Source organism: Nanorana parkeri, unplaced genomic scaffold (genome assembly GCF_000935625.1).
Source record: "Nanorana parkeri isolate BGI_ZX_2015 unplaced genomic scaffold, ASM93562v1 scaffold548, whole genome shotgun sequence".
Lineage (NCBI taxonomy): Eukaryota > Metazoa > Chordata > Amphibia > Anura > Dicroglossidae > Nanorana > Nanorana parkeri.
Genome location: NW_017306816.1, coordinates 186,293 through 200,057, shown reverse-complemented (window position 1 = coordinate 200,057; position 13,765 = coordinate 186,293).

Below are 13,765 nucleotides of genomic sequence, written 5' to 3'. Positions count from 1 at the left end.
GTGAGTGGTGGGAGAGCATCATCTGAGTAGTAGCGGGGACTGGGAGGAGGAGTGGTGTTATGAGTTTACCTTTTTCATTTTTTGGGAAAAGATGAACTGACCATTCAATGATATGAGTGACCCTTCCAGCAATGGAGGTTTTTCCATAAGCAGGGGTGACCAACTCCGGTCTTCCAGCTGTTGTGGACCTACAAGTCCCATGGGGCACTGCAAGACTGAAATTTACAGATATGACTCCCAGAGGAAGAGGCATGTTGGGATTTGTAGTTAAAGCTGGAGGACTGGAGTTGCCTACAATTGCTTCAAAGCCTACCTCCAACCAGTTTTTCTCTTGTTGCTAGGGTGGGTGTGAATCAAACCTTTTGTTGGGTTATTATTTCTTTCAATGACCCAGTTTGAGAGATATCGCCATACTTCCTGTCTCTGTGACACTAAAAAACACCCAGCAGAGATTCCACCTTTCTAGAGCTGCAGCTAACGATTATTTTCAAAATCGATTATGTCGATTAGTTGTTGCAGCCCTACACCTTTCCCACTGTCAATCTAAAATTAAAAAAACCCCAAGATATGGCTGTAGTTCAATCAATCATTATTTAACCAGTTCCTGGATTATCCCATCATGATAGTTCAGTTTGTTAAAGACCGGTGGTGGGATAATTCCATCATTTGGTACAATGAGCGCTGGCCAGCAGAAGAGACCAGCAGCTCATTGATTTACTGCTGTTCATGGGTTCCACAAGTCTGAGGCTTGTGGAACAGCAGATTAGTTGGTCACAGTCCTGTGATCACAGCGAGAGCTGATTGCTGTGATCACAGAGCTGTGACAATCACACAGCCGACAGCAGTTCACTGTGTTTTGTAAACCGCTGCTAGCTGTGTGTTACAAAAGTGATACAAAGTATCTGTGAGCAGAATACTGTATTCTACTCAGAGATACTAAGTATCAAAGCCCCTGTAAATAAATAAAAAATAGCCCTTTAATGCCTCCTAGATTTAACAAAATACAATTTAAAACTAAAAAAATTAAGTTTTTCAAATTTGAAGAAAGGGAAAAAGTTAAAAAAAGTCAAAAAGCTTAAAAAATGTTTCATAAAAACATTTTAAGAAAATATAATGCTGAGGAGGCTATTGGAGATAGGAGACACACATACCCCAAATCTAAAATTGTTCCACACTAAAATTATATTTCACTCAAAATGTATTTCAATCCTTGTGTTTTGTGACCTATAACTCCCAAAATAAACGGAGATCCCAGACATATGATATACCCTATAAATCAGGACAAATCAAATAATTTATTATGAATTACTTTCTGCCAAAAAAATGTGTTTTTTCATTTTATTTTGCATTTTTGTATTTTTTATATAAAAAAAAAATCTATAAGTGCATAGTTCACATCAAATTAAAGCCCATTTTGTCCCTTTACTAAATGGTATATAATATGTGTAGGTGCAATTAAATTATGGTTAAACAAATACATAGCAAAAATGGCAACATTTCTCCAGTCCCCAGAAGTGAAAACAAATTCTGAAGCTGTGTCACTAAGGGGTTAAAGGTTGCTGACGCAGCGCGACTATTGTACATTTGTTGTTGTTTGCACCACAAAAATATGTCCAGTTTGTATTAACACTTTTGCAAGATATTTTTTTTACTGCGTCCTTTAGAATAGATATCAGAATCCGGGTTTTCATACCCCTCTTATCACATACAATAATGTAATACGATCGTTCATTTCCATAATGAAGAAAAATGAAATATTTGCTGTGGGACATCAATAATATGAAGAAAAAAAAAGGGACTGGAAAAAAAAGCATGACAGCACAAGTTGTAGACATTATAAACCACTCCCTGGAGCAGAAGTGCATTCCACAATCTTTTAGAAGGAGCAGAAAATAGTATCATCCATTGCAGGTGTAAAATATTGTATATCTGAGAGGGAGATGCAGCTGGGACATTCTCCAATTCGCAGGCCAGCTTTGTACATAGATATTCGCAGAAATAGTTTTATTGTCATTTCCAGTTATTACAGTAACAACAGAAAGATTTACAACAATGATGCCGTTTAATGGACTACATACAGTAGCTGTTTATAGGAAAAAAACATTTTCAATTAAAACAATTTGAAAAGAAAATACATGAATAGTTTGAAACTTAGACGGATGAAAAAAATATTATATACAGGCACTATCAATAGGGATGCACCGATGCCGATACCAAGTATTTGGGTGAGTACTTGTACTCGCCCAAATGCTCCGATACCTTTCCTAATTCCGGAACTTCCGGTCAAAGGAAGAATTCCTCTGAACGGCAGTGCCGTAGTGGAACATGGAGCCAGCTTTCCATGCGATCAGGAAGCTGGGTGGCGAGTAATGACCCACCTCCCGGCTTCCTGATTGGCTGGGAAGACCTCTCCATGCTGATTGGCTGGGAAGCCGGCTTCCCGGGCCAATCAACATCGATCCGGCCAAACTCGGGCTTTCCAACCACTCCGCATTGAGTTGGCTTCCCGGCCAATCAGGAAGCCGGGAGGCGGGCCATTACTCACCGCCCAGCTTCCTGATTGGCTGGGAAGCCAACTCAATGCTGATTAGCTGGGAATCCAGTTTCCTGGCCACTCACAATCAAGCCGGCCAAACAACATGGAGCTGGCTTCCTGGGCAATCAGCAAGCCGGGCGGCATGTCATTACCCTTCAACCAGCTTCCTGATTGCCCGGGAAGCCGGCTTCATGCCAGCCGAAGCATCGGTATCGGTACTTGGAATCAGCGAGTACCGAAGGCAAAATATTGGTACTCGTACTCGATACTGAAAAAACGGTATCGGTGCATCCCTAACTATTATATATATATATATATATGCACACACATTATATAAAAGTGTATTGTGCACATAGGAGGAGGGGATCACTGGGGTGTCGGGCAGGATGGGATTGCTCCCGTAAAAAAAAGAATTTGGGATCTATTTTTTCCCCTATCTTGACACCAAAAGCAAATAATCCACCTTCAGTCAAGCTATACTGAGAGACAGGTTCACTTTTGACCAGGAGGCAGAGAAGACATTGAGACTTTTTTTTTTCCAGATTTCACATAGGCTTTTTTTTCAACCTGAAACTCCTGGGATGGGATTGGGGTGAGTTGGTTCAATTGTTGACAGCTCCTTTAAGTGGTCTGCATGAATAATTTTCGGGCATGTTACAATATACAGCAAAAGTATAATTTTTATGTAGCCACCTTGCCCTGTGGCGTGACTCTTTAAATTTAGTTCTGCTGGACTGTATACAGTCTAGCTAATTTGATAGTCTGTGCTCATTGGGTTTCTCCTAAGCACTCAGTTATTGTTTGCATCTGCCTGCTGCTGGGTGTGAGCATGCCACAATGCAGAGCATCCAATATTGAATATGTGTGTCTCCCTAGCCAATCACTAGGAGGTTCATGGCCAGTGGTGCATGCTGGGGAGAGATCAAAAATATTAGGGGTAATAAAGGTTGCCATTAACACAATCCACCCGCTGCTTCAGTAATCACACTTTACACTATCATGAGGGGCTGCTCATTCGGGAGGCTCTGGGGTTCTATCAATTGCACGAAAAACAGAAAAGACAGAACGCTGCCTCCATGTGCAAAATCATTTAATAAACCATTAAAATTGAAAATATATGTACTCACAAACATAAGTTGTATTGCATTCATCAAACACCAGGAAGCCAACACTGCAGGAGATCAACACCCTGACTTGAATCGAGACCTGCCTCCGGTCACATCACCGTCCACCGGCCACAGTACGTTAGATTGGCACGTTTCAGGGGCACGCCCCCTTCGTTCACCAAAAAGTTCTCGATTCAAGTCAGGGTGATGATCTCCTAAAATGTGGCCGTCCTGGTGTTTGATGAATGCAATACAATTTATGTTTGTGAGTTATTTGTGAGTTATTAATGATTTATTACATGATTTTACAGATGGAGGCGGCGCTCTATCTTTTCTGTTTTTCATAAAAATATGTTTTTCATAAAAATATATATATATTATCCTAGGTCCACTTTAAAGAACACAACCATAGCTGATGTTTTTTATTATTTGTGGTTTACACGGTTGAGGAACATTGGAGAACGGGAAAACATGACAATACGAAAACATAGCCTCCCCACCGCAGAGAAAAGTTGGCAACTCCACTTAGGAGTCAGAAAGCTTATCATCTGATCCACAAGAACTGGTTGAATGGTGCTGAGTATCCAGAGCGCTCACCAAAAAAAACATAAAGAATAGAACTGGAGTACTGAAGTGAGAATCACAACAGTCATCTGTCCTAATAAAAAAGCTTATGTAGACTGCTGGACATTTAGTGTCCGCTCAACAGGAATCACGACTGCTTGGACAACCCTACCTCCAGACAATGGTTCCGCTGTCATTTTAGAACAGGTGTAAATGATCAAAACATCGATCTGGTCATTTTAATATAGAGGAATACATGCCCCACCAAATATTTCCTACAAATCATTCGCACTCGTGCCCTTTGGCCGACCTCTTGTGTGCTTGGATCCAGCCACCAACTATTGTGCTTTTATCTTTACATGTTTGACCTACTTCTCTTTGAACACGATGATGTCATCCTCCCATTGCTACAAGACGTTGGGTAGTTTGTGCCAAAACAAAGCTGCATTACTAAGCGATCTCCACTGCGTCCCACTTGACGAGAGTTTCCAGTTTATTGGTCCGGGGGGAAGAAAAAGCAATTGGAGCGAAGGGCCTAGGTCGCATCCAAGCTCTCGTCATATTTGATGTTTTCTAAGAAACATTTCTGGAGTCCGGAAATATTTCTAGGACAAAATGCAAACATTTATGGCAAACCATATTTATTTCTGAAGGTTGTATTAAAAACAGATTGTGATGGAAGGCTTACTATATGTTTTCCCTTGACAAGGAATGTGAGTGATTAACTGCAGTTTTACCTCAAACATCTTTAGAGCATTGACAACAAAAACATATTCTGTAGCTTCTGTATATCATTGAAATTTCCTAGTTTGTAATCATGAGAAGCTGGGAGGATTCAGACAGTAAAATGTTTTATCACCTTCATAAATTATGCTGGTAAACTTGCTGACGTAAATATGGTCCAGGGTCTTGTTTGACCACAGATACCACCTCCTTTGGCATCATTGCGGCTATATTTTTTAGGTCTGCATGTGAAGCATAGGCTTCTTTATTACATGACTGGTCTCTCTCTCATAACCTGGTGTTCATTTCTTGGCTTTCATGCACATACACTTTTTAAATATCAATTCTTCTTTCCTTCAATGGCTAAAGGGGGCCACCATCATGAGATATTCCATCAGTGTTATACACAGCACCCTTCAGGAAATGTTGCTATATATTACACTTATTTTATGGCTGGTTGTAATGATCAGTTTGGGGAAGGCAGGAGAAGTGAACAATCTAGGACACCATAGCTGAACTGGAAAGTGAGCTGAATTGGAGAATTTCTCCAGCTATGTTGTTCTAGATTGTTCACTTCTCCTGCCTTCCCAAAACTCTTCACCCTTTTGTGAATAACCCTGTTAGTCTGTGTCTGATCAACAGGTTAGTCTGTCTGTCCATGCCCTGGAATCCGGTCTGTGCGCCTTCTGTTTTTCCAAGCCCTTTAATACTCCAGTTTGGATTGCATAATGTACTCTTAGATTGCCTTTGCTTATTGTGATCAATGTATTAATAGCATTGCTATTGTCAATTCTTGCTCTGTCTACATGTCTGGAACCTGGACTATTATTGAGATCTGCGTTTGATCTAACCAACAGCCCCCTGACTCTGTCACTGTCTACTCTGACCATTTGTCTGAGGACTTACACTCTTAAGCACCTATCCTGCCTGTTATTTGGCTGCCGTCCCTGATAACAGCTTATAAACAGATTAAGAATTGCAACACACCATAGTGGCTGGTACAGCCTTAGTGGAAAACAAAGGGGGCTGGCTGAGAGATGTCAACAGAACTTGTTGCCTTATTATCAGTCACTGATGGCTGCTTCATGATTTGCAGCATGCACTGATGGTTGGTTGCAGGAGAGTAGTAGACCCTGGTGACTGGTCAGTGCCTGGCAACAGACTCCAGTGACTGGTTTGTGAATGGCTGTTGGCACTTGTTGGTCTTAGATGAACAGTAAACCTCAGTGACTGTTCATTTAATCTTGATATTGGTTCATAGATGGCAGCAAACACCGATGATTGCTCCCTTGTTTGGAAGAGACAAAAACTGGTACCTGCCTGCCAAAGCCCCAACCTCCAAGGTGGAGGAGACTCTGGACAGCCTTGCCTACCTAGGGAGTGTGACCTATTTTACATAGAACATTGCAATGATTTAGGTTCTCATGGGAGAAGACGTATTGCCACCAGTCTCTGTAGGTTTCTTTTACATTAATGACAAGTTCTCTTTAAATACAGCAGCAGCTAACACCAGTAAATGGACATAGCAGTTGCAGCAGCTGACAGAGGGAAAAAATCTGCACTTCTCTTCTAAATGCTTTGGGCCTGTAATGTGAAAATAAAAGATTATTCTGGCATGAGTAAGATCAGCAAAAATAGAAATTGTCTTTTATGGATTTCCGCTGTTAATAAACACACGACTTTGCTCCACATCTCCTCTTCGTGCAGTCCTGGTATGTCGCCCTCCCTCCTTCCATATTTACTTCTGTCTGGAGAAGTTAGGCCATTGTCGGCAAAATATCAATAGGGATTTGACTGGGAGACTGTTAAGATCTCTTTCATTCTGAATAATTTTTCAGGTCTCTCCTTGCAGTTACCAAAAAAATCAATTCTGGCTGCTTCCAACATACAGCAATAATGGAGATTTAAAAGAAATGTCGTTTTAGGAGAACTTTACAATTCTACATAAATTCCTGACATGTCACAATATACAGCAACAGTCTATATTTTCAAAAAAGCTCCACCTTTCATCATTCTAAATCAACCCCCGAGCTCAAGTACTGTGATTTTACCTAGGCTTAGAAGATATCAGTCTGCTGCAGGTAGGAGTAAGCAATTCCTCAGTCTCCTCTCCACCTGTGAGCAGACTACACCACTGCACTGTGACTTTGTAGCAAGTCATGGAGTGAGAGTGGCTTATCTGTTTTTGACATTTGTGAACAAAGCAAACAGGATTTTCATGATTGGGTCACCTATATGAGCCAGCCAGGGGCGTCCCGAGGCTGGGTGACACCTAGAGCGGTAACCGAGTGTCAACCCGCCGAGACGTCACTGCGCATGCACGCGCGGCAGTATTCTGATACCTGCCGGCGGCCATCTTGGTGATGGATGCCGGCAGAGAGAGGAGGGGACAGTCACCCGGCGGGATAAGGTATGCCGCCGGGTCCCCCTCCTCTCTCCTGATACTGTCGGACGTTCAGTCCATGACCGAGCGACCAAATTTTCAGAGGGGGGTTAAACCAAAATGACTGTGAGTCATTTTGGTGTCACCCCTTCAATGGTGTCACCCGGGTGCGGGCCGCACCCCCCTTGTGATGCCACTGGAGCCAGCATTCCAGTCCAGGAAGTAGATGGTGACCCTGGATGGTGGCTGAACAAAGATGGCTCCACCCTGGAAGGAGCAGCTGATGGAGGCATCGTCAGGGAGTGATCCCAGTGAGATGTAATACATACCTGTGTTTTTTTACTTACACATTACTGAGCTTGCACCCACTTAATAGGAAAAAACATATCAGATATTAAGACAAATTTAATCTGTGTTACTTTTCACCCAATGTCAGACTTGAGGCATAAAGCATTTGATTTTTTTTTATTCTACTGTCTATTATTCCTCCTAGCAACCTATGAGCTTCCCTCATGTTGTAACCTACCCAAGCAATTAGAAAAGGCGAAGACAATTGGTTGATGCTTATTTATGGAGAACATAATTTGTCAATTTATATGTAACATTAGTATCATTGCATCTATACTATTGTAATCTTAGAACAATGTGCAGTAAAATGTCAATTGCACTGGCTTCGCCCATCAACCCACCAGAAGTCTATGACTCCCCAAAAGGTCCAGGCAATTTTTTTATTATGTCAATGAGTAGAAGTAAAGTATTCATATGGATAAATCCAGCCTGGGACTGAAAAAGGTGTGTCTTTTAGCTAACCCCAAGCTGTGCAGAGCCCCCTGGGCTGACTGGTGTCAGAGGAATAACGGATCATTTAGGATAGAGCAAGGGTAGACCTCGGCACTCCAGCTGTTGTGAAACTACAATTCCCATGAGGCATTGCAAGACACTGACAGCCACAGGCATGATGGAATTTGTAATTTCACCACCGCTGGATTGTCGAGGTTGCCTACCCCTGGGATAAAGCTTCTCATACAATCCCTATTGTTCCATTGCTATAAGACCTTCATTAGTAGAGTACACACAGGACATAAACCTGCATGCTTGGCTAGCACAGCAATGCCTGTATATAACAGAATCAATCTTTACCCTGTTGGTCCAGCAGATGGATCTTTTCAATGCCCTCTTAAATCTTTGGGTACCTGAATGACCCATTTAAACCTGTGAGTTGAGGTGCACTGCAGCAAAGTGATCCACTAAGGCATCACACCTCCGACACGCGTTGCAGCACACCACAATCATATGTTGAGGTGCGCTGCGTAGAAAAAAAAAGGTGCATGCCTTTTTTTAATTCTCCATTCTAATTCATTGGCAGCCCATACATTTGAATGGGCCACCTTAAAGTAACACGTAACTTACGCCATGAAGTGCGTTAACACAACGCCCCAGAACGGACAGGCCCGAATGAGCCCTAAGCGAATGTCTGAGAAAATTCTTCCCGCAGGCACTTTGGTGAGAGAGGACCCTCTCTGTCCTACAACAGTCATTCCACATGGTTCATGCTTTCTAAAACTCCATCGTGTGTAATTGCATCATTGGCTGGCGCCATCTTGTGTCAGAAAAGATTGTTGTCATGCAAATAAGATAAGCTCTTACCTTAACTAATGTTGACTAAGATACTGCACACGTACAGTGGAAGGATACGTAGCGGGCTAATGTCTCACCATAAGTGGTGGGTTGTAATTCATCTATTTTATTGAATTATTGCCAAAAGCGCTGATCTGTTGTGGCCTACTGTTGATGCAACCAATATGTGGGGTTGTGCACCTATAGACACCCTTATGTCCTCCCCGATGTCAGACGCGCTTGTTATCACCCCTAAGGGAAGACCTAATACGTGGGCTCAATGCGTAGATTGAATGCCATTTGGCCACCCTCAGAGAGGTTTATTAAAATGACATAGGTTTAATTATCACCAGGTACGCAGTTAAAAAAAATATATTACATCCATATTGTACCCAAGCAATAATAAAAGGGCAACAACTGCCTGTCTTATCCAAGGAATGCGCCTGGAATGTTGTAGCTGTAGGGATATAAAGGGGTTTAATGTACACGTAAATGCAGTCACGTACGCAGCCAGCCGACCCCTGCCCAGAGTCCAACTACCCCCTCCGGTTGATGAAGAACAGATGTAACTTATATAAAGCAGGTATATGCCTGCTGATGGGAGAGGACAGCGAGGACAGTGATGGAACGTTCCTAACTCCCACGGAACGGCTCACATTGGCATCCAACAGATTCTACAGTTACAGGAAATCTACACTTTTTTCTTTTAATGAAAGCAATGTTGGTTCACCTTTTCCACCAAGATAAATAACGCCATAAAAAAAGCCCTTTCACTGCCAAGATATCCAAAAGTTGTCTGGCAGATTGGTAAATTGACCAATAAATGCAGCTCCCTTGCTCTCACATTATAAAAATATTCCATTATTCACCACATAAAAGTATATGTAGAGCCATTCACTGACATCTTATATAGGCTTTACAATGTTATAGTGATTTCAAAAGCATTTTTAAATCTTTAGGTTTCATTAAATAATACCTGGTGATCCCACCATAAAGGTCCTTGTTCAGGAGCTTCCTCATGTAGGTTGACAACCCCTGTCTTCCATTTGTCATCCTGTCACAATAGCTTCGGATGGGGACTACGGTACAAGTGCATGTTTTGCTATACATTACACATGCATGGTCCTGTGTTGTAAATGTCAGGACACCAGGCCTGAAAGAGACCGTGCAGCCATTATGACTGAAGTTCATTTATTGGAATTGGCCAAATGAGTAAACTAAACGTGAGATTGTAGACCATCACCGAAGCGAGCTTGGAGCTGTGGATACTTTACAACACACACAGGGACCATTTCGCAGCTCATCTTGCAGGAAATAGCAAGGGCGCTGGCAAGATCAACAGGTAGTTTCTGTACTTGCTGAAAAGGCTCTTAGTCCGAATAAAGAAAACTAATGCAGCCACCAAATCTAAGGACTGGTGAACTGCAATACAGGGCATTTTTCACCTTGGGTTTAGATATCAGTGAGTTGTATTAAGAATTACACACAATAGGAAATAAAAAACGTTTTTGGTTTAGGTATACTGTGAAGTCCTGTCAGTACTCCTGCCATTTTTTGAAAGGAAGCAACACTTTTATTTTTGCAGCTGTTGAAAATCATAGCAGAGATATATATATATGCGCGCGCACACACACACACACACACACACACTAAAAAATACATTTTGTATTCAAATTATTTTGAAGGCTTTGACCAATTCCTCTAGCATGACCAACACTGGCCGCCCAATAATACGTTATATTACATTAGAAGATCGCATGCAGCTAATAAAATATTTCCCAGATGGACCAAAGTGGTTTTTAGTATGGAATTCATTTCAAAGCATATGGAGGCATGCACATATAGAGTACGCATTTCTATGGAAAAATAACATTCTTTCAAAGCAACACTAAAAGACCCTATTAAAAACACATAGCTGGCAAGCCTGCAATAAAATATTTGGACATCAAATAAAGCCGCTCATTGCCAAGTTGAGTTTCAGGAGAAATTTACACTGACTTCAAACATCGAAGCCATTTACAGAACTGCACATGATAAGATGGCCCACACACACACTCACACAATACATCTCTAAAATGAACAAACAAGCAAATAAAAACCCTTTCACCCAGTTTGGCAGGAATGAAAAACAGGTTGAATGTAATATTAAAGCCCAGTAGTATAATTACCTGCAACCGTTCTTTATATTATCTTGGCACCTGTGGCACCTTCTACTCCAGAATACACAGGCCTTTTTTGATGATCCTTAGGCCTCATTCACACTGATGAGAGCCGGCCCGTACAGATCCGTGTGGCGTGCACAGCCGTATGGGGCCACTCCTGGGAAGGACAGGTGCTGCGTGTGATTGTAAGTAGCAGCCTGTTCTTCTCTGTGGGAGTACGCTCATCCGAGCTGGGTGTCCGTGCTCAGACACATAGAGGATCCATCTTGTCTCCGTACGAGTAGACACCCGCACGGACGTGCAGCTTGGGTGAGCATACGGCCGCGTACTCACATAGAGAAGAACAGGCTGCTGCTTGCAATCACACAAAGCCCTCGTCCTTCCCGGGAGCAGCCAATACGGCCGCCGCACGGATCTGTATGGGCCGGCTCTGCGCAGTGTGAATGAGGCCTTATTGAGAGCTTTCTAGAGTGTTTCCAGGTTCTAGCTCCACCCGTTGTAGCAGGGATAGGCAACCCCAACACTCCAGCTGCTATGGGACTACAAGTCCCATGAGGCATTGCAAGACTGACAGGCACAGGTATGACTCCCAGAGGCATGATGGGATTTGTGGAGTGCTGAGGTTGCCTACCCATGCTCTATAGAATGCACTGCAAAGAGAAAGAGGCTACAGACGAATCCAGAAGCAGAGCAGGCCTTCTCGTCCAACAGCAGTACCTGACATCACAAATGCGCTTCTGGAAGAATGGTCAAACATTCCCATAGACACACTCCTAAACCTTGTGGATGCCTTCCAGAAGAGTTGAAGCTGTTATAGCGACAAAGGACGGGCCAACTCAAAATTGAACCCTATGGACTAAGCCTGGGGTGCCATTGAAGTTTATGTGTGTATTATTACATTAGAAGATCGCATGCAGCTAATAAAATATTTCCCAGATGGACCAAAGTGGTTTTTAGTATGGAATTCATTTCAAAGCATATGGAGGCATGCACATATAGAGTACGCATTTCTATGGAAAAATAACATTCTTTCAAAGCAACACTAAAAGACCCTATTAAAAACACATAGCTGGCAAGCCTGCAATAAAATATTTGGACATCAAATAAAGCCGCTCATTGCCAAGTTGAGTTTCAGGAGAAATTTACACTGACTTCAAACATCGAAGCCATTTACAGAACTGCACATGATAAGATGGCCCACACACACACTCACACAATACATCTCTAAAATGAACAAACAAGCAAATAAAAACCCTTTCACCCAGTTTGGCAGGAATGAAAAACAGGTTGAATGTAATATTAAAGCCCAGTAGTATAATTACCTGCAACCGTTCTTTATATTATCTTGGCACCTGTGGCACCTTCTACTCCAGAATACACAGGCCTTTTTTGATGATCCTTAGGCCTCATTCACACTGATGAGAGCCGGCCCGTACAGATCCGTGTGGCGTGCACAGCCGTATGGGGCCACTCCTGGGAAGGACAGGTGCTGCGTGTGATTGTAAGTAGCAGCCTGTTCTTCTCTGTGGGAGTACGCTCATCCGAGCTGGGTGTCCGTGCTCAGACACATAGAGGATCCATCTTGTCTCCGTACGAGTAGACACCCGCACGGACGTGCAGCTTGGGTGAGCATACGGCCGCGTACTCACATAGAGAAGAACAGGCTGCTGCTTGCAATCACACAAAGCCCTCGTCCTTCCCGGGAGCAGCCAATACGGCCGCCGCACGGATCTGTATGGGCCGGCTCTGCGCAGTGTGAATGAGGCCTTATTGAGAGCTTTCTAGAGTGTTTCCAGGTTCTAGCTCCACCCGTTGTAGCAGGGATAGGCAACCCCAACACTCCAGCTGCTATGGGACTACAAGTCCCATGAGGCATTGCAAGACTGACAGGCACAGGTATGACTCCCAGAGGCATGATGGGATTTGTGGAGTGCTGAGGTTGCCTACCCATGCTCTATAGAATGCACTGCAAAGAGAAAGAGGCTACAGACGAATCCAGAAGCAGAGCAGGCCTTCTCGTCCAACAGCAGTACCTGACATCACAAATGCGCTTCTGGAAGAATGGTCAAACATTCCCATAGACACACTCCTAAACCTTGTGGATGCCTTCCAGAAGAGTTGAAGCTGTTATAGCGACAAAGGACGGGCCAACTCAAAATTGAACCCTATGGACTAAGCCTGGGGTGCCATTGAAGTTTATGTGTGTATACACATACTATCATTTGCTGAGCTGCGTGGCAAATATGCCCTTCCAGCCCGAGATTTCTACAAATACCTCCGTATAAGACACTATCTGCAATCTGTCAGTGTTACTGGAGGAACCCTTCTTAGGAGAGGCATACAGTTTTTTTGCGCTAGTTCTTTGCCCAAAAAGGGGATCTCCTTCTTTTATAATCTACTTAGTGCACCCATAACTCAGGATAAACTACCATCTATGAAGTGGTTGGAGGATGAATTACACTTTTCCATATCCCCGGAACACTGGTACAAAGTGATCTCTTGGCCCTTGAAAACGTCAAAATGTCTGAGCCACTGGGAATCCCTCCAGAAAATATTACACAAATGGTACTTTACGCCTCAGAAACTCACCAAAATGTATCCTTCATCCTCACCGCTTTGCTTTGTGGGAATGTGGGCTCCTTGACACACGTCTGGTGGTCTTGTTATCTCTATC